Source organism: Papio anubis, chromosome 10, assembly GCF_008728515.1.
Source record: "Papio anubis isolate 15944 chromosome 10, Panubis1.0, whole genome shotgun sequence".
NCBI classification, from domain to species: domain Eukaryota; kingdom Metazoa; phylum Chordata; class Mammalia; order Primates; family Cercopithecidae; genus Papio; species Papio anubis.
In genome coordinates this window covers 54,159,786-54,179,315 of record NC_044985.1, presented here as the reverse complement: position 1 = coordinate 54,179,315, position 19,530 = coordinate 54,159,786, and the positions used below count along the sequence as shown (strand labels likewise).

General features: G+C 40.2%; 1 protein-coding gene across 1 annotated transcript in view; it reads right to left on the bottom strand.

Annotated features, from left to right (window-relative positions):
• The window catches only part of MYO3B (myosin IIIB), a 485,789-nt gene that overhangs the window by 212,023 nt on the left and 254,236 nt on the right, over nucleotides 1-19,530 (bottom strand). The window lies entirely within an intron of this gene.

Genomic DNA, 19,530 nt, shown 5'->3' with positions numbered 1-19,530 from the left:
ACACAGTGAAACCCCATCTCTACTGAAAATACAAAAAAAAATTAGCCGGGCCTGGTGGCAGCAGCCTGTAGTCCCAGCTACTTGGGAGGCTGTTAGGAGAATGGCGTGAACCCGGGAGGCGGAGCTTGCAGTGAGTGGAGATCGCACCACCGCACTCCAGCCTGGGTGACAGAGCAAGACTCCATCTCAAAAAAAAAAAAAAATTGTAAGTAACTTGTAAATAAATTCAATTTATATTAGTTTTATAAGCAAAAAGAAAGAACATAAAAGTATTAAATTCACTGAACAAATTAGAAATAAAAGGAAATTACCTCAACATAACAATGGCCATTTATGAAAATCCCACAGCGAAATGTCAGAGGTATTTGAACCAGAGCAATTCCATCTTGAATAGGGGCTGGGTAAAATAAGGCTGAGACCTACTGGGCTGCATTCCCAGGAGGTTAGGCATTCTTAGTCACAGGATGAGGTAGGAGGTTGGCACAAAATACAGATCATAAGGACCTTGCTGATAAAACAGGTTGCAGTTAAAAAAAGAAAAAGCTGGCCAAATCTCACTATAACCAAGATGGCAATAAAAGTGACCTCTGGTCATCCTCGTTGTTCATTATATGCTAATTATAATGTATTAGCATGCTAAAAGACACTCGTATCATCTCCATGACAACAAATGCGTGGCAACATCAGGAAGTTACCCTACATGGTCTAAAAGGGAGAGGACCCCTCAGTTCCAGGAATTACCCACCCTTTTCCCAGAAAACTCATGACAAATGTACCCCTTATTAAGCATATAATCAAGAAATAACCATAAAAATGGGCAACCAGCAGCCCACGGGGCTGCTCTGCCTATGGAGCAGCCATTATTTTATTCCTTTATTTCCTAATCAACTTACTTTCACTTTACTCTATGAACTCTTCCCAAATTCTTTCTGGTGCAAGATCCGGGAACCCTCTCTTGGGATCTGGATTGGGACCCCTTTCTGGTAACACTAACATCATACCAAACAGTGAAAAATTGAAAGCTTTTTCCACACCACCAAAAACAAGACAAGGATTCACACACTCACCACTTCTATTCAATATATTATAGTACTAGAAGTCTTAGCTGGGGCGATTAGGTAAGAAAAAGAAATAAAAGGCATCCACATCAGAAAGGAAGAAGTAAAATTAATCTCTGTTCACGATCTTACATGTAGAAAACCCTAAAGATTCCACATTAAAAGAAGTGTTAGAGGTAATAAATGTTAGAACTAACTTTAGCAATAATACTTATACAAAACCAACGTCCAGGCCGGACGTGGTGGCTCACGCCTGTAATTCCAGCACTTTGGGAGGCCAAGGCAGGTGGATCACTGGGTCAGGAGTTCAAGACCAGCCTGGCCAACATGGTGAAACCTCGTCTCTACTAAAAATACAAAAATTAGCCAGGCTTGGTGGTATACGCCTGTAATCCCAGCTACTCAGGAGCCTGAGGCAGGAGAATCGCTTGAACCTGGGTGGCGGAGATTGCAGTGAGCCGAGATCATGCCACTGCACTCCAGCCTGGGACAGAGCGAGATTCCGTCTCAAAAAACAACAACAAAAAAAACCAAACCAAAGCAAAACAAAACAAAAAAGAACACCCAAAAATCAGTTTTTGTTTTCTGTTTGTTTGTTTGCTTTTTTTGAGACGGAGTCTTGCTCTGTCGCCCAGGCTGGAGTGCAGTGGCGCAATCTCGGCTCACTGCAAGCTCCGCCTCCCGGGTTCACGCCATTCTCCTGCCTCAGCCTCCCGAGTAGCTGGGACTACAGGCGCCCGCCACTGTGCCCGGCTAATTTTTTCTATTTTTAGTAGAGACGGGGTTTCACCATGGTCTCGATCTCCTGACCTTGTGATCCGCCCGCCTCGGCCTCCCAAAGTGCTGGGATTACAGGCGTGAGCCACCGCGCCCGGCCTCGTTTTTGTTTTTGTTTTCAGACAAAGTCTCACTCTATCGCCCTGGCTGAAGTGCAGTGGCGTGATCTCAGCTCACTGCAACCTTCACCTTCCAGGTTCAAGTGATTCTCACGCCTCAGCCTCCCGAGTAGCTGGGATTACAGGCACCCACCACCAAGCCTGGCTAATTCAGTTGCATTTTTATACACTAAAAATGAACTATTCAAAAAAGAAATTAAGGAAATAATTCCATTTAAAATAGCATCAAAACACAATAGGAATAAATTTAATCAAGGAGGCAAAAGACTTTTACACCAAAAACTACAAAACATTGCTGGAAGAAATTAAAGAAGGCACAGATAAACTGACACACATCACTGTTCATGGGTTGGAAGACTTAATATTGTTAAAATGTTCATACTACCCCAAGCATTCTACAGATTCAGTGTAATGCTTATTAAGTCCCAATGGTATCTGTTGCAGATAGCAAAAATATCCTAAAATCCATATAGAACCACAAAAGACCCAGAATAGCCAAAACAACACTGAGAAAAAGAATAAAGCTGGAGAATTCACATTTCCTGAATTCAAAACATATTACCAAGCGACAGTAATAAAAACATATGGTACTGAAATAAAGACAAACCAATTAAACAAAATAGAGTGCCCAGAAATAAACACACAGAGATGCGTGATCAAATGATCTTTGATAAAATCACCAAGACTATACAATGGGGTAAAATAATCTCTTCAACAAACGGTGTTAGGGAAAGTGAATATCCACATGCAAAAGAATAAAATTTAACTGTTACCTTACACCATACACAAAAATCAAATCAAAATGGATTGAAGATTAAAATGTAAGAATTGAATCTATAGCCGGGTGCAGTGGCTCACGCCTGTAATCCCAGCACTTTGGGAGGCTGAGGTGGGTGGATCACAAGGTCAGGAGATCAAGACTATCATGGTTAACACGGTGAACCCCCGTCTCTGCTAAAAATACAAAAAATTAGTTGGGCGTGGTAGCGGGCACCTGTGGTCCCAGCTACTCAGGAGGCTGAGGCAGGAGAATGGCGTGAACCCGGGAGGGGGAGCTTGCAGTGAGCCGAGATCGCACCACTGCATTCCAGCCTGGGCGACAGAGCGAGACTGTCTCAAAAAATAAGAAAATAAATAAACAAACAAACTGAAACTATAAAACTCCTAGAAGAAAACGTAGGAGAAAAACTTCACAACATTAGTCTTGGCAACAAGTTTTTTTGGATATGAAACCAAAACATAGACTATAAAAGCAAATATAGACAATGAGACTACACAAAACTAAAACTTCTACTCAACCAAGGAAACAATCAATGGATTGTAGGGATAACCTATGGAATAGGAGAAATTATTTTCAAACCATATAGCTAATAAAGGATTAACATGCAAAATATATAAGGAACTCCTACAACTCAATAGTAAAAAAGCCAAATAACATAAATAAATAAATAAATAAATAAATACGGACTTGATTACACATATCTCCAAAGAAGGCATACAAATGGCTAACAGGTATATGAAGAGATACTCAGTATCACTAAACATTAGGGAAATGAAAATCAACACTATAATGAGATGAAATATTACCTCATTCCAATTAAGATGGTCATCATCAAAGAAACAGAAACAAGTGCTGAAGAGGATACAGAGAAATTCGAACACTCTGCACTGTTGGCAGGAATATAAAATGGTGCAGCTGCTATGGAAAATGTAGCATAAAGGTCCCTCAAAAAATTAAAAATAGATCTACCATATGATACAGCAATCCCTCTTCTGAGTATTTACCTAAAAGAATTGAAAACAAGATCTTCAAGAGATATTTGCACTCCTTTGTTCATTGCACCATTATTTACAAGGGCCAAGAAGTATAAACAAACTAAATGCTTATCGACAGGTAAACGGACAAAGAGCATTTGGTATATACATGCAATTGAATACCCAGCCTTAAAAAAAAAAAAGGAAATCCTGCCATACACTACCACATGGATGAACCTGGAGGACATTAGGCTAAGTGAAATAAGCCAGTCACAGGAACACAGTACTGCACAATTTCACTTACATGAGGTATCTAAAGTAGTGAAACTCACAAAAGTAGAGAGTAGAATGGTGGTTGTCAGTGGCTGCGGCATGAGGAAGTGGGAGCTGCTATTCAACGGGTATTGAGTTTTAGTCGCATAATATGAAAAAATTCTAGAGATCTGCTATACAAAAATGCACACATATTTGATACTATATAGTAACTTAAAAAGAGAGATTTCATGCTATACATATATTTTTTACTACAAGAAAAAGTCTCCAACCGGGACACTGCTAATCACCGGAAGAGATGAATATGGAAGAAAAAAGGTGCCAAAGGAAGTTTACCCGAGAAGGAAGTTAGACAATAGAGCACACCATTGTGAAGATTGAGGACACAGACACTGATTAGTAGACCGGGCAGTAAGGATCCTTCACAGGAGGAAAAATATCTTTTTCTCTACTCATTCTAGGTTCATGGTTGAGGTCCTTTTAACAAAGGACAGATTACTAAGTGAAAAGGATAAAAATTTACTTAATGTAAGTTTTCGGTGACACTGGAGCCTTTATAAGGAAATAAAAGGAGAGTAGTAAAGAAATATGACAGGAAAAAGTATCATCTAAGGATAAGAAACTGATGAAACTTAGTAAGGCCTATTCATTCAGATTATTCTCTGTGTCCTTGTGTCTGCAGAGATAAGGATCCTTCTTTTCTGTGGGTATAGGAAGAGCAGCTCCTACACGAGAGTCTCACAGCCTGCTTTAGGGGAAGGTCAGAAAAATCCCTCCTAGATTTTATGACCTGCTTCAAGGGACAAGTGGGTGGGGGTTAAGAGTGACATTCCTGCGCCTGCCATTTTCTCACATTCCTTTAGCTTAAATTATTCAGGAGGTCAAGGGGCCATATTTTGGGATAGTGAGCCCTGAACCCCATCAATCCCTCCGCATATAAGGAGAAACCTGGCCACCCCGAGTGAGTCAGTGGGGTAGGGAGTGGGAGACAGCAGCCTCTGAGTCCTGGGGGCCAGTGAAGTTTTGCAGGGCTTTGCATTTGTCAGGAGCGTGACCTTGGACAAGTTGACTTCTCAAAGCCTCAGTTTCCTAGTCCATAACAAGAAAACAGCACCACCTGTTTTCCTCACATAAGAATTATTATGGGGACTCAGCAAGACAACTCACAAAAACACTGTCAACACAGGACTAGAGCAAGGCAACTATTCATTTCCCATTAGGTAGTACTTTATTATTATTTGCTGTGAACTGTTCACAAAGGTATCAAAGGAGAGAGCAAGAAAAGACCAGGAAAAATGGCTGGGAGTGGTGGCTCATGCCAGTAATCCCAGCACTTTGGGAGGCCGAGTCTGGCAAATCACCTGAGGTCGGGAGTTCAAGACTAGCCTGGCCAACATGGAGAAACCCGTCCCTACTATATATACAAAATTAGCAGGGTGTGATGGCATATGTCTGTAATCCCGGCTACTTGGGAGGCTGAGGCAGGAGAATCCCTTGAACTCAGGGGGCGGAGGTTGCAGTGAACCGAGATCGCCCCATTGCATTCCAGCCTGGGCAATAAGAGCGAAACTCTGTCTCGAAGAAAATAAAAGACCAGGAAATCTCACCAAATCTCTGTGTGATCACTGGCTAGTCAGATTCCTCCCACTTTTTACCTTTGAAGATCTACCCTTCACCACTTCTCTAATTCCTCTTCCCCCAAACCAAGTGTGTGAAGAGATTTGTTTGCATTTTTACCTACAGTGTCATTTGATTCTGTAGCAAAATAAAAAGTTGTTAATGAAAGGAAGTGCTGCAATTTGTGCATATGCAAGATGCTCAAGATTTCAAAGTTTCTGCAAGTCTAGCACAGAGATGTCCAAATGTTTTCTCTGGCGATATCTTCAGAGGCTAAACTGTGATTAATAGCCCAGAAAGAACCCTTTGAAGCAGGATTGGTGACATCAAAGTCGTAATCCAGGGGTGGCAGGAGCTTTATAATGAGTGGGAAGCATTTTAACACATTTCAAAGGATTTACAGCATGAATAAACAATAGACCTCAGCAGATGCACCACACACACCTTTCAGAAACATAACCTATACAAAGTTTCCATTTTAATTTAAATGTAAATACAGTGTTCACACTTCTTTCAAATGTTAAGCATCCTCAGCGCTTCACCCCCTAGACAGCCTCTTCCCAGCTAAGCATCGCTCATTGCCCCAGAACACCCTCCTGTGCTTCTCAAAACTGCAACTACCAACATGTGTCCTGTGTTGGAAGGAGAAAATGGAAGTCAGAGGCATCTAATGGAATTTATATCCTATGCGGGAACTGTGTTAAGAGAGAATCTGAATTGGAGATTACAAAGATCTCACACAATTTCCCTGCTTCCAACTTAAACGAAAAGACACAAGTGGTCTGAAGACAGAGCTGGAACTTTTAAAAGATGGCAATTTTCCACCTGCTTCAGAGGATTTTCCTTGCTTGGAAAGTACCCAGAACCCAGGGTTTCATCTGTAGTCACCTTTTACTAACTGCCCCAAAGGACAGGTTGTTGTTTTAAATAATCAAACATAGAATTCAGTCTCCCTCTGCTGCACCCTCTGGGTTTATAGGACTTGTTGCAGGATTTCATTGGTTCTTGTTGGTGGGCATTTGTTTGAGAAATTTTCCGATTTTAATTTTCTCTCCAAACACAAGAAATAGGCTAATAAACTAAGAAATGATTGCAAAGCAATGCTGAAATGTAAAAAGCTGTTTGTGTCAAATAGTTACAAATATAAGGAGCTGTAAATAAAAAATCAGATGCTTCAATTCATCTGTTTCAAGATTAAGTTTTATCTCAGCAGACCTGAGAACTGAAACCATGTACCCCACATTCAGCTTAGATACTGAGAACCGAAACCACATCTTACTGTCTACAATACAATGACTTTGTGTAATTCCTGTCTCCATTAGCATGACTTTCTTTTTTCAGGAGTCTCCAAGCCCAGGCAAACGGTTAGATTGCTCATTACAGAAACTTCCTGAAAGACTCATCAGCTCTTCCATGGAAAGGACCAACCTGACAGTTCATTCCCTATGATTCCTATAATCTCGCCTTTCAAAGTCCTCCCCTTGCTGTTTCCACCAGCACTGGGCTGCTGCACTGTGATCCTTACCCAATCCTAATCAAAGGCCCTCACTTTGAAAGACCCTCCTAAAAATAAACGATTTCTCAACAAACTCTGGCCTTGACTTCCCTTCTCCAAGACATTGCCAAAACTTTGAGACGTGGTGGGAAACAATAAACTCCACTTTGTCCTGTCAGTGAGTTGTGCTAGTAATGTTTGGGAGCAAGCTTGAGACAGACCTACGCTAGTGCAATACTTGCAGTAATTAACATGTTCCAGTTTCAGTTCATAACACTGTAGCTAACAACATGCAAGGAGTTAAATTCAGTACATAGTTGTATACAAACATACTATAAAAGTGACTTTCACCTGTAATCACAGCATCTGGGGAGGCCAAGTGGAAGGATTGCCTAAGCCCAGGAGTTTGAGACCAGCCTGGCCAACATAGTGAGACCCCATCTCTACAAAAAGTTTTAAAAATTAGCTGGGCGTGGTGACACACCTGTGGTCCCAGCTATTCAGGAAGCTGAAGTGGTAGGATCAGTTTGTTAGATATGAGTTCTAAATTTCTTTTCAAAGAATTAATATGTCAGGATGTTCAGTTCTTTGCCTTCTAAACGTCCTTGTAAAGCAACCTTTGTTGATTACCTCCTCCATCCTGATTCATTGTGATCACCTGCTCCACCCTAACTCATTCCAATTACCTGCTACCTGCTCTGCCCTGACTCCCGCCAAAGCATTCACCCCATCATTCTCTTTAAATCAGCCAATCGGAATTAGCTTAGCCTGGGTGGTCTAACCCTAGCCAATAGGGGAAGGACACAGCCACAGGGGCCACGTGCCTCAGGGATAAGAACCCCTTCCCCTCCCTTGTCCGAGTATGTGCTCACCATTGTTCCATCTGTAAGGGCGCACCCTTCTATACGAAGGACCTTGACTTGCTGAGAATTAAAAAGAAAATTTTATATTCGAGTGCTGTTCCTTTTGCGGCACCAAAACCTTATATATAACAAGTTGAGCCCGAGAGGTTGAGGCTGCAGTAAGCCACGATCACACACCACTGTACTCTAGCCTGGGCAACAGAGCAAGACCCCATCTCAAAAAAACACAAACCTATAGTATTTTGTATGATACAAAAACTTGGTTCATCTTTACATAACCATCTCTCCTAAATTTATAACAAGGATTTATTCTGGATGTGATAAATTGAAGTAACTTAAGATAGCCACAAAATATGACACAGCTGTAAGAAGCCAAGAAAAGGAGATCATGTGTGATGTTAAATTTCGTTCTGCAGTTTTTACTCTCTCCCTTAGCATTTATCTACAGCTTTCAGGTTAATATCAATAAATGGGCAGAGCAGGATGGGAGAGTTCCCAGCCCACTTGGACATGAGCTAATGTCTTATGAAAAGAACATGGATAATTTATATACAGTCACGTGCTGTGCTGCTTAATGACAGGGATATATTCTAAGAAAAAAGTCACAGAGAATTTTGTCATTATGTGAACAGCATAGAGTGCACTTACTATAGCCTCTGCACACTGTGAAAGTTACAGACACAGGATGAAATCACTTTTGTCAGACTCAGACAAGATAGGGCTGGGAAGGCCTGAAAAAGAGGACACTCATGCTTACATGTCTGAGATAAGAACTGTTTCCAAGGACTATCTAAAAACCCCACAAAAAACCCTTTTGCATCCTTCATGCATCTCCTGCTTTGATAAGGTTTATCACTAGGCATTCTATAGGACTGAAGTAATTCAGTGAAGATGTTCTCAGAAAAACACTTGCCCAGTAACAGTATCTCCACCAATGAACTGACAACTCTGGCTTTGAACCTCTGGAACCAATGAACTCTATTTCTAAGCAGCTTATGTAAATCTCTTTTTGCTAATAAAAGCTCCCCTTACCCTTCCCTCACTGAATGCACTGGTGCCTTGCCATTTTATACTATTCCAGATTATAACCCTTATTTTTATTCCTAAGTAAACCCAGCATATTTATAGATAATTTTCTCTGTGTTTTTGTTTTTTGTTTTGGTTGACATACCTGGGCTATATGGTATAGCCTATTTCTCCTAGGCTAAAAACCCATATAGCATGTTGCTATATGGAATGCTATAGCATTTAGTATTATATTATAGGCAGTATTATATATTATACTATATAGCATTTAGCATATATTATAGGCAGTTATAACACAATGGAAAGTATCTGTATATCTAAACGTAGAAAAGGTACAGTAAAAATATGGTATAAAATGTAAAAAAACAGTACACCTATATAGGGCACATAACATGAACGAGACTTGCAGGACTGGAAGTTGCTCTGGGTGAGTCAGTGAGTGAATGATGTGTGAATGTGAAGGCCTAGGACATTACTGTACACTAATGTAGACTTTATAAATACTGCACACTTAGGCTACACCAAATTTATACAAAATATTTCTCTTTCTTCAATAATAAATTAACCACTTACCATAACTTTTTTACTTCACAAGCTTTAAAATTTAAAAAAACTTTTTGACTCTTTTGAAATAACACTTAGCTTAAATCACAAACACACTGTAAGATGTACAAAAATATTTTCTTTATATCTTAATTCTATAAACCTTTTTAAATTTTTAAGATGTTTTATTTTTTATTTTTTTATTTTTTAATTAAAAACAAAGACACTAACACACATACTAGCCGAGGCCTACACAGGGTCAGGATCATTAATATTACTGTCTTCTACCTCCACACATCTTATCCCACTGTAAGGTCTATGGGGCAATAACACACAGGGAGTTGCCATCTCCTAGAATCACAATGGTTTCTTCTAGAATACCTCCTAAAGAACCTGCCTGAGGCAGTTTTACAGTTAACTAAAAAAAAAAAATAAGTAGGAGTACATGCTAAAGTAATAACTTAAAAGCCTACTATAGCATATACATAAACCAGTAACATAGTTGTTTATTATCATTATTCAGTGCTATGTACCGCACATAACTGTATCTGCTATATTTTATACAACTGGCAAAGCGGTAGGCTGGTTGTATCAGCATCACCACAAACACCTGAGTAATGCATTGGGAAGGCTAGGACATCACGAGGCGATAGGAATTTTTCAGCTCCATTGTAATCTTATGGGACCACAGTTGTATATGTAGTCTGTCATTGACTGAAATGCCATTATGTGATGCATGACTGTATATAGAAGGGATTGTAGTTTTGTGGAGGGAAGGAATCAAGAGTAAATAAGAGACGAGACCGTCCTCCCATCTGTTTTATTGAAGAAAGGTATGCACAGATAACAAATTCACTCTTTTCTGAATATACAATTTTATCGTGCATGTGGGAAATTCAAAGCCCCAAAGAAACCCCTTCCCTATTCCTGTATTGACTTTTAATTGGCAATTGTCTGACATTTTAAGGAATTTCTGCATAATTAACACCTTTACACTATTTGCTTGAAGAAAGCCAAACCAATGTTTTCACTGACTTTTTTTTTTAGAATGTAAACTACAGCTTTAAAGATTTGTGACCCAGAGATCTCACATTGTAGAGCTAGGGAAAAAATAGTAACTCCTTCCTCTCTCCTTAAGCTTTAAAACTCATAAACAGGATGTCAGTCCAGCAAACACCTATACTGAATCCCAGACTGTTTCAAGGAGCTAACAAGGCTTCTCTTTCCTAACACAGTCAATAGTGGAGTTACTCTGTTTCTGCACTTTACTGCCACATTAGCAGAAGGTCCCTTTTAACGACAGGAATTTCCTCTTAGAGCCAGATAAAGAAAGCTCTTCCCATATTTTCTTGGTGGAGTTCGCTTGAAAATAACATGGCTGCCACATGGCCTGATGTGTGTTCAAAAAAGTACAAGAGCCTGTACTGCTGACATCTACCCAATATCTACCCAAGACGACTTGACCCATTTAAAGATAAAATAAAATAAAAGCCACATACACATGTCTGTCAGCACCCATGACGTGAAGTGTGAGAACGGCTTATTCCAGTCTCAGAACAATCAGGGATAGTCGTGGGCAAAATCACAATTTAGGCAAAGGACGTATTCAAATTCCCCACATTCCTTTTCACCTCTCTATTTCCACTTCTGAAGGTGCAACATGGCTTTAATGCTGTCTCCTCCCTATCCCAATATCCAATTCCCCCTACTTCATTGTCCCACCCTTGAACTTTTCAATGCAGCACACACCTCCTCCATATTCCCATCAAATCTCCTTTTGTCTTTGTTCCAAATCTTCAGGTTACTATTCGTCTGACACTTAATCCAGGTGTAATTTGTTAATGGACAAATGAATGCATTAATTCACTCAGGTGAGATGTTTATACGGTATAAAAAGCTATCTAGGCCAGGCGCAGTGGCTCACCTTTGTAATCCCAGCACTTTGGGAGGCTGAAGCGGGCGGATCATGAGGTCAGGAGTTCAAGACCAGCCTGGCCAACACAGTGAAATCCCATCTCTACTAAAAATAAAAAAATAACCTGGGCAGGTATTACAAGCGCGCCTGTAATACCAGTTACTCAGGAGGCTGAAATCGCTTGAACCCAGGAGGCGGAGATTGCAGTAAGCCGAGATCGTGCCATTGCACTCCAGCCTGGGTGACAGAGCTAGACTTCGTCTCAAAAAAAAAAAAAGCTATCTAGAAAGAAAAATTTTTATGGAATGAATCTATTGATGGGAATGTTGAAAACCTGTAGATGATCTAGTGTCCAGGTAAGGGGGACAGTTTTGATATAGGGGGCCTTTCGTTTAACGATGCTCAAGTTATTCACACTTTGAAATAATACAGTAAAGCCCTTCTATGGGTCTTATAAAGATGAACAGAATGCAGTTAGTATATATGAGGGATTCTTTCTAGTACCCCTGAGTATACCAAAATGTACACAGTCAGCCCTGAAGAACCCACATATATGAAAAGTTGGCCCTCCATTTATGCGGTTTTGCATCCAACCAATACTGTTATTTTTTATCTGCATTTGGTTGAAAAAAAAAAAAACCCTGTGTATAAGTAGACCTGCACAGTTCAAATCAACATTGTTCAAGAGCCAACTATGCAGTTCTTTAAGGAGAAGACAGCCCAGAAAAGCTATTGGGGGGAAGGGGAAAGGCTGACATATAAACAATTCATTGCAATTTAAACTGGTGAGTGTTAGAATAACTCTCTGAATAAAGTGACACGAGGGGACAGAATACTAAGTTTTCATGAGAGAATAAGGAAAACAAACACTGCAGAGTACGCAATGAATGAACTAGATTTTGAAAGCTTAACATGAGTTTGACAGGAAATGGAGGGTATTGTATCTGGAAGACACATGCAAGACAGATACAGAATGTAAACCTGAGGGTTCCAGAGAGTTCCAGAGAGCTCAAAAGGCAAATTTCCAGGAGGCTTATTTTAAAATTACACATTTAATAATAGCATTAAAACATTTATTATTTTACCCTTGCAAACGTAAAAACAAGTCACTCCCTTCCAGTAAAAATACTACCTATGGGGACAGTTTTGGGGGAAGAAAATATGGGTAAGAAGGCTTTGCTAAGGTATCATAAGTCCCTGGTGGGACTGTGAACAGAAGTCTGTTCTGCTCTTCAGGTGGCCTTCAGGTAGAATGCCCATTCATCTGTGTGGCCAAAGGTGGATGGTTTGGATACGAGCTACTAGGAGACTCATTCCAGTTAGTATAGTACTGATATGGCCAAAGTCTTAAGTAAAATCTCATATGGGTCAGGCAGTTTCTTATAGAGAAGTTACATTCCACAGTCTTAGAATCCCAAATAAAATGCTCAGGCAGGAGTGAATAAACTAATTACTTCAAATTAAAAAATCCCTCCCTAGAAGATTTACACAATATACCTTACCGATTGATGGCAGGTCAGTCATATAATTTCCCACAACACCTATGCTTCCTTGTGTTTTTAAGCCTGAGAAAGTTACACAGGGCTTCAGCAAACAAGACACTGTTAACTTCCCATTGTGCAGGAGTATGATTCAGTGCTTGGAACTATAACTGCTTTTTTTGAGTTTCCGTCTTTAGCATGGAAGCAATGAACAGGACACTGGAAAGTGAGAAACGAGGATTCCTATCCCAAACCTGCCACTGACTTAAGGAGATCATGTCTACTCTTTATGACCCACTTGCATTATCTGTCAAATGAGGAGGTTGAGAAGATCAGTGGTTCTGCACGTGTGTGTCATGGCATTCCGTCATGGTGCCCATAATGGACACACTTTGTGGCTACGTAGCTCCACCTAGATCAGTGCCAGGCATGTGATGTAGACAGGGGTGGACTGTTCTTTGAAAGGGAACTACAACAAACAGTGTGTCATATCAACCTGGCGCCAAAATAAAAGATTGTGTGACATCTGTGGCCAGGACATATGTGAGCTTTACCTAAGTTATAAATCAGAGAGCTAATCAAGGAAGTAAACAGTATTGTTCAAAAATCAACAACATGCTGAACAACAAGCAAACAAGTAAGTGCAATAACTAGATGCAAGTTGGAGTAAAAAAAAATTAAGCAGTGTTTGGCTTCGATCCAGCTCTGAAATTTTATCTATAGGTGTGAAATATATCCTAAAAGACCCCTGAAGTGGGGGAAATAAGAAAGAACAAAATAAAGATGATAAAACTAAAATCTGCAAAATGTATTATTTCTTAGCAGTTCAGTAGGCAACAGAAGAAGTGGGTGTTGATGATAGCCTGGCTTAGATAAATGGAGGAAGCTTAGATAGTGGTTTTACAGAGGTCTGGATGTTTAATTTGCCAGTGTTCTCTTCACAGCTAACACAGGCAACCAGCAACGGCTCTGTTGCTATGATCTCTTCAGTTATTCCTCCTTCTTTACTTTGCTATTGTGGCTCAAGTGAGCTTATTCAGTTCTCTGATGTTTTAGTATCATTCTTGTTTCTTAGCCCATGAGAGAGGAGACAGAGGTACGGTTTTTTGCTCCCTTTCTGCAATGTTTTTGAGATTAATGAATTTGAGGTGTTCATTTTTCAACATCTTTATAGCATCTATTCTTCTAGTAAAAGATGATGCTTCTGTTTGCATACTGGCAAATACCAGCCATTTTGAAAAACTGGGTGCTGATGTGAAGGCAATAATCACTGAAATGAGCTTTGTTTTTCTATTGGGTCTCTGAAAGTACTCAAGGTTAGCTTTTGATATATAGGTATCCAAGTCTAATTTTCACATTTACCAGTTATTTTTGCTATATTTTAAAGAATGACTATTCCATGTCACTAGCTCTTTTATAAAAGGACCTAGTATAAACATCCATGTGTATGTGTATATCCTTGGGAAAAACTGTAGCAACTCGAGAATCCAGAAAATAAGGAGAGGCATACCGAAACAGGTTGTATTCTACAGGAAACCAAACTTGCAATGTGCCCAATTGGCCAGCATCACTCATATCTAAGCTACATTGTCATAATGTTTCTGAACACCCATGCACACACATTTCTCATAGATATATGTATAACCCATTCATAAAATGCCAGTACCCAGAAACACTTCTTCCATTGAACCTTATATGTTTCATGGTGTTGAAGAATGAAGTTAATATAACTTATATTCTTAAGCACAGGCATTGTTTTTTGGAGACCTTGGCTTTATAGAACTGTAATAGTGTATTATCCAAAACAACTGATTTCAAAAAAAACTTTCTAAATTAAAGTATTATCTGACAGACTTGTGATGCAATTACTGATTTTTTTTTTTTTTGAAAGACAAAAACCTAATGAGAATAAAGGCCAACAAAGATTATTTATCTGATGAAGGAAATCTACAAGCATCACAACTCTACACTAATTCTAGAGGTTGTAGCTAGTCAGTACAATTGTGTCTGAGTCCTTTAAAATCGATGCAAACATGCTATCTTATATTAGTATTAATCTTTAGAAATGATTTGGCTTCTTATAAAGGTTACAACCTCTTTGAAGCCAGGTACTAAGTATCTATTTCTACTCCCATTCATTAATTCAAAGAATATTTCTTCAACAACTGCTATAAGACTTGCAAAGTGCCCTTTTCCTAAGCCTTCACATAGACAATAAAGAAAAGAAAAAGTTACAATGAACTAGAAGAACATTTTAGAGTGTTTCTATCCTTGCTGCCTAGAGACAGATTATATCTACTATCTCTTGGCAAACATCAGTATCACAGGTTCTTCTTTCAATCACCCAAGAACACTTACGGCTCATTATCCTGAGGAGGTGAGCAATTGACTGTGAACCATTTTGCAGGGCTAGTGTAGCACCATGGATAAATGATAAAACTGAATGAAGGCCAGGCGCAATGGCTCATGCCTCTAATCCCAGCACTTTGGGAAGCCAAGGCAGGTTGATCACCTGAGGTCGGGAGTTTGAGGCCAGCCTGACCAACGCGGAGAAACCCTGTCTCTACTAAAAATATAAAAAAATTAGGAGGGTGTGCTGGTGCATGCCTGTAATCCCAGCTACTCAGGAGGCTAAGGCAGGAGAATCACTTGAACCTGGGAAGCGGAGGTTGCAATAAGCCAAGATCACACCATTGCACTCCGGCCTGGGCAACAAGAGCAAAACTCCATCTCAACAAAACAAAACAAACAAACAAAAACAAACCTGAATGAAATAGATTTATGGTTTAAATATTTCTAGAGAAAGTCTCATCAAAGGCAAAGATGTTAATTAATGATGCAATGCTGAAAGCTATCCATGAATCTAACACTGTCTATGACTCCCCATTCTAAGCTGCATGAGGGCAAATACTAAGTCTATTGTACTTACCACCTCATACTTAGTGCTTCGTACAATATACCTAGCATACAGTAAGCATTCAATAATTATTTGTGAGTGAATGAGTGAATGAATGGTGTGGCACTGAATATTTTTAAAAATTTTTAAATTTAACATGACATCCAAAGCCCTCTAAAAGGAGACACTAGCTTACCCCACTTCCCTCCACATACCATGAACTCTTTACTGGTCTCTGGCCAGATCCTTTCATATTTCAGACTCTTTGCTCAAGCTATTTGATGCCTGGATTGCAGAGGTGCAGTCAGTGGTTAAGAATGTCCGTACTGGGGCCAGGCACGATGGCTCAAGCCTGTAATCCCAGCACTTTGGGAGGCCAAGGTGGGTGGATCACGAGGTCAGGAATTCGAGACCAGCCTGACCAACATGGTGAAACTCTGTCTCTACTAAAAATACAAAAACTAGCTGGGCGTGGAGGTGCGTGCCTGCAATCCCAGATACTCGGGAGGCTGAGGCAGGAAAGTTGCTTGAACCCAGGAGGCGGAGGTTGCAGTGAGCTGAGATTGCGCCACTGTACTCCAGCCTGGGTGACAGGGCGAGACTCCATCTCAAAAAAAAAAAAAAAAAAAAAAAAAAAAGAATGCCTGTATCGGCTGGGCGCAGTGGCTCACGCCTGTAATGCCAAAACTTTGGGAGGCTGAGGTGGGTGGATCACAAGGTTAGGAGTTCGAGACCAGCCTGGCCAACATGGTGAAACCCTGTCTCTACTAAAAATACAAAAATTAGCCGGGTGTGGTGGTGCTTACCTGTAATCCCAGCTACTCAGGAGGCTGAGGCAGGAGAATCACTTGACCCCAGGAGGCAGAGGTTGCAGTGAGCTGAGATCATGCCATTGCACTCCAGCCTGGGCAACAAGAGTGAGACTCCAACTCCAAAAGAGAATGCCTGTATCAAAATATCTTATGTACACTATAAATATATATACCCACTAAGTACCTACAAAACTTAAACATAAGAATTAAAAACAATTAAAAGAAAAAAGGATGTATGTTCTGGGGTCAAGCCACCGGGGATTTGTCTCAGCTGTGTCACATACTTGTTAGGACAGCTTGGGTGACTTTACTTGCCTTCTTAGTACCTGGGTTTCATCCACCACAGAGGGCTGGATGATTGTTTACTGAGCGTGAGGAATAAAGTGTTCCTGTTAAATTTATAGTTAACAGAGTTTAGGCCGGGTGTGGTGGCTCACGCATGTAATCCCAGCACTTTGGGAGGCCAAGGCGGGCAGATCACGAGGTCAGGAGTTCGAGACCAGCCTTGCCAACATAGTGAAACCCCGTCTCTACTAAAAGCACAAAAATTAGCCGGGTGTGGAGGCGCGTGTCTGTAGTCCCAGCTACTCAGGAGGCTGAGGCAGGAGAATCGCTTGAACCCGGGAGGCAGAGGCTGTGGTTAGCCGAGATTGAGCCACTGCACTCCAGCTTGGGCAACAAGAGTGAGACTCCATCTCAAAAAAAATTTAAAAATTTATAGTTAACAGAGTTTTCAATGGTGAGTGGAGATGCAGATGTTGATGGTGCAGAGAATTTGATTGGAGCCACATGGAACCTTTAAAGGTGCTAGTTAGCCAAGGAATTTTAGTTCCAGCTAAATCAGTTGGCTCAGCTAAGTAATGATCTCTTCAGCATATGTACATATGTATTTTATTTTTATTAATAATTGACACAATAATTATACAAATTTATGGAATTCAGCATATATTTTGAAATTTATAAAACTGCTATTAATTAGGAGTTTTGGTTAATCAGAGTTTTACAGACCATCCAATTTTCTACTGCCTAAAGCCTCCTTAAATGTTGAATTGGATGACTAGGAAAAAAGTAAATAAATTGAATAATATAAGGTTTGGAGGTTTATTTTATTCTTTCTTTTATATCTTCTTTTTAAGAGATGAGGTCTTACTCTGTCACCCAGGCTAGAGTGCAGTGGCACAATCATGGCTCACTGCCATCTCAAACTCCTAGGCTCAAGCAATCCTCCCACCTCAGCCTCCTGAGTAGCTGTGATTACAGGCATGAGCCCCAGCATCCCCTGTTTATCTTAAGGTAAACACAGAAATCTCAAACTCTTAACAAAAGACAGAGGAAGAAAAAAAGAGGATAAACAAATGTTATCTACTGCTTTATTGTAAAAAAAAAAAAAAAGGCCGGGCGCGGTGGCTCAGCCTGTAATCCCAGCACTTTGGGAGGCCAAGACGGGCGGATCACAAGGTCAGGAGATCGAGACCACCCTGGCGAACACGGTGAAACCCCGTCTCTACTAAAAAGTACAAAAAAACTAGCTGGGTGAGGTGGCCGGTGCCTGTAGTCCCAGCTACTCGGGAGGCTGAGGCAGGAGAATGGCGTAAACCCGGGAGGCAGAGCTTGCAGTGAGCTGAGATCCGGCCACTGCACTCCAGCCTGGGTGACAGAGCGAGACTCCGTCTCATCAGAGATTAAGAAAATAAATGGGGAAATCTACTTACTTTTGTCTCATATTTATCACTCTGCTCCAGATCAAAAAATATTTAATAATACTTAAACACTAACTTTTTTGAGGGTGTACAATGTGGTAGATACTGTGCTAAGTGTTTTTAAATGAATTACTTAATACAACAACCCTGTGAGCCATGTCTCCAGTTCACAAAGAAAGAAAACTGAGGCCGAGTGTTCAAGCCTCTTGCCCAAGGTCATAGCACTAAGTAATAACCCTCAGAGAACCTATCAAAATGCTCCCATTACACAACGTAGTCATTTCAGGGATTTTGATCTTATTCAAGGAAGACCACTGAGTAGCTGACAGGATTGCTGCCTGGCCAAACTGATTGGGCCCAACTGATTTTAGAGGATGTCTGGATTTTTGGCTATTCACACACCAAACTAGGTCAACTGAACAGTGATTCCCATTGATTACCAGGCAATCACTATTGTTATGGAGAAGCCAAACCTAATCATCTGGAAAACAGTTGATTTGATTTTTGTATAACTTGAAGTCCCTTGCGAAATGCAAAGAATGGAACCACTCTACTAAATTCAAAACTTAATAAAATCTTAGCAGTCTTCCCTTGCAACCTCCAGCTCTCAAGTTCAGTTAAGCAACATTTAATTTAGTTTACTGATGACTCACATGTGCAAGCCAGTAAAGTTCACAATTGTTACTCCACACAGCTGTGGTTTACAGCGTCTCTCTGCACACAACACATTGGCACCAAAGCAAAATGATTAACTTTATATGCTTCTAACATATGGACCAGACTGTTAGAAGGCGGTCTTGTGTTCTAAAAAGAAAAATACAGTTTCTATTAACATGACCTAAATTCCTGGGGAAAAATGTGAAGTTTTAATCCATCTTGAAGTAGAGAGATAATTATAATGGTTTTGTTTCTAATTTATTTGATTTAAAGTGCCAGGAGGTATCTGTTACTAAGGGAGGGAAATGACCTGAAAGCCCCGTTATAAAAAGATTTTAGAGTGGGATGACTTAATAAACTATAAATGGCTTTGACACCTTTTCTCCAATATGAGCTATTGAAATATGAAATAAATATGGAAAAAGTAAAGAATCTTTCATCTCAAATGGGAACATTTTTCTATTCTCTGAATGAGAAGGATGCTGGCAGAGAGAAGCAGAATTCCTTTTTCTTGTATTCTGACCATTTGAAAAATCAAAGCTG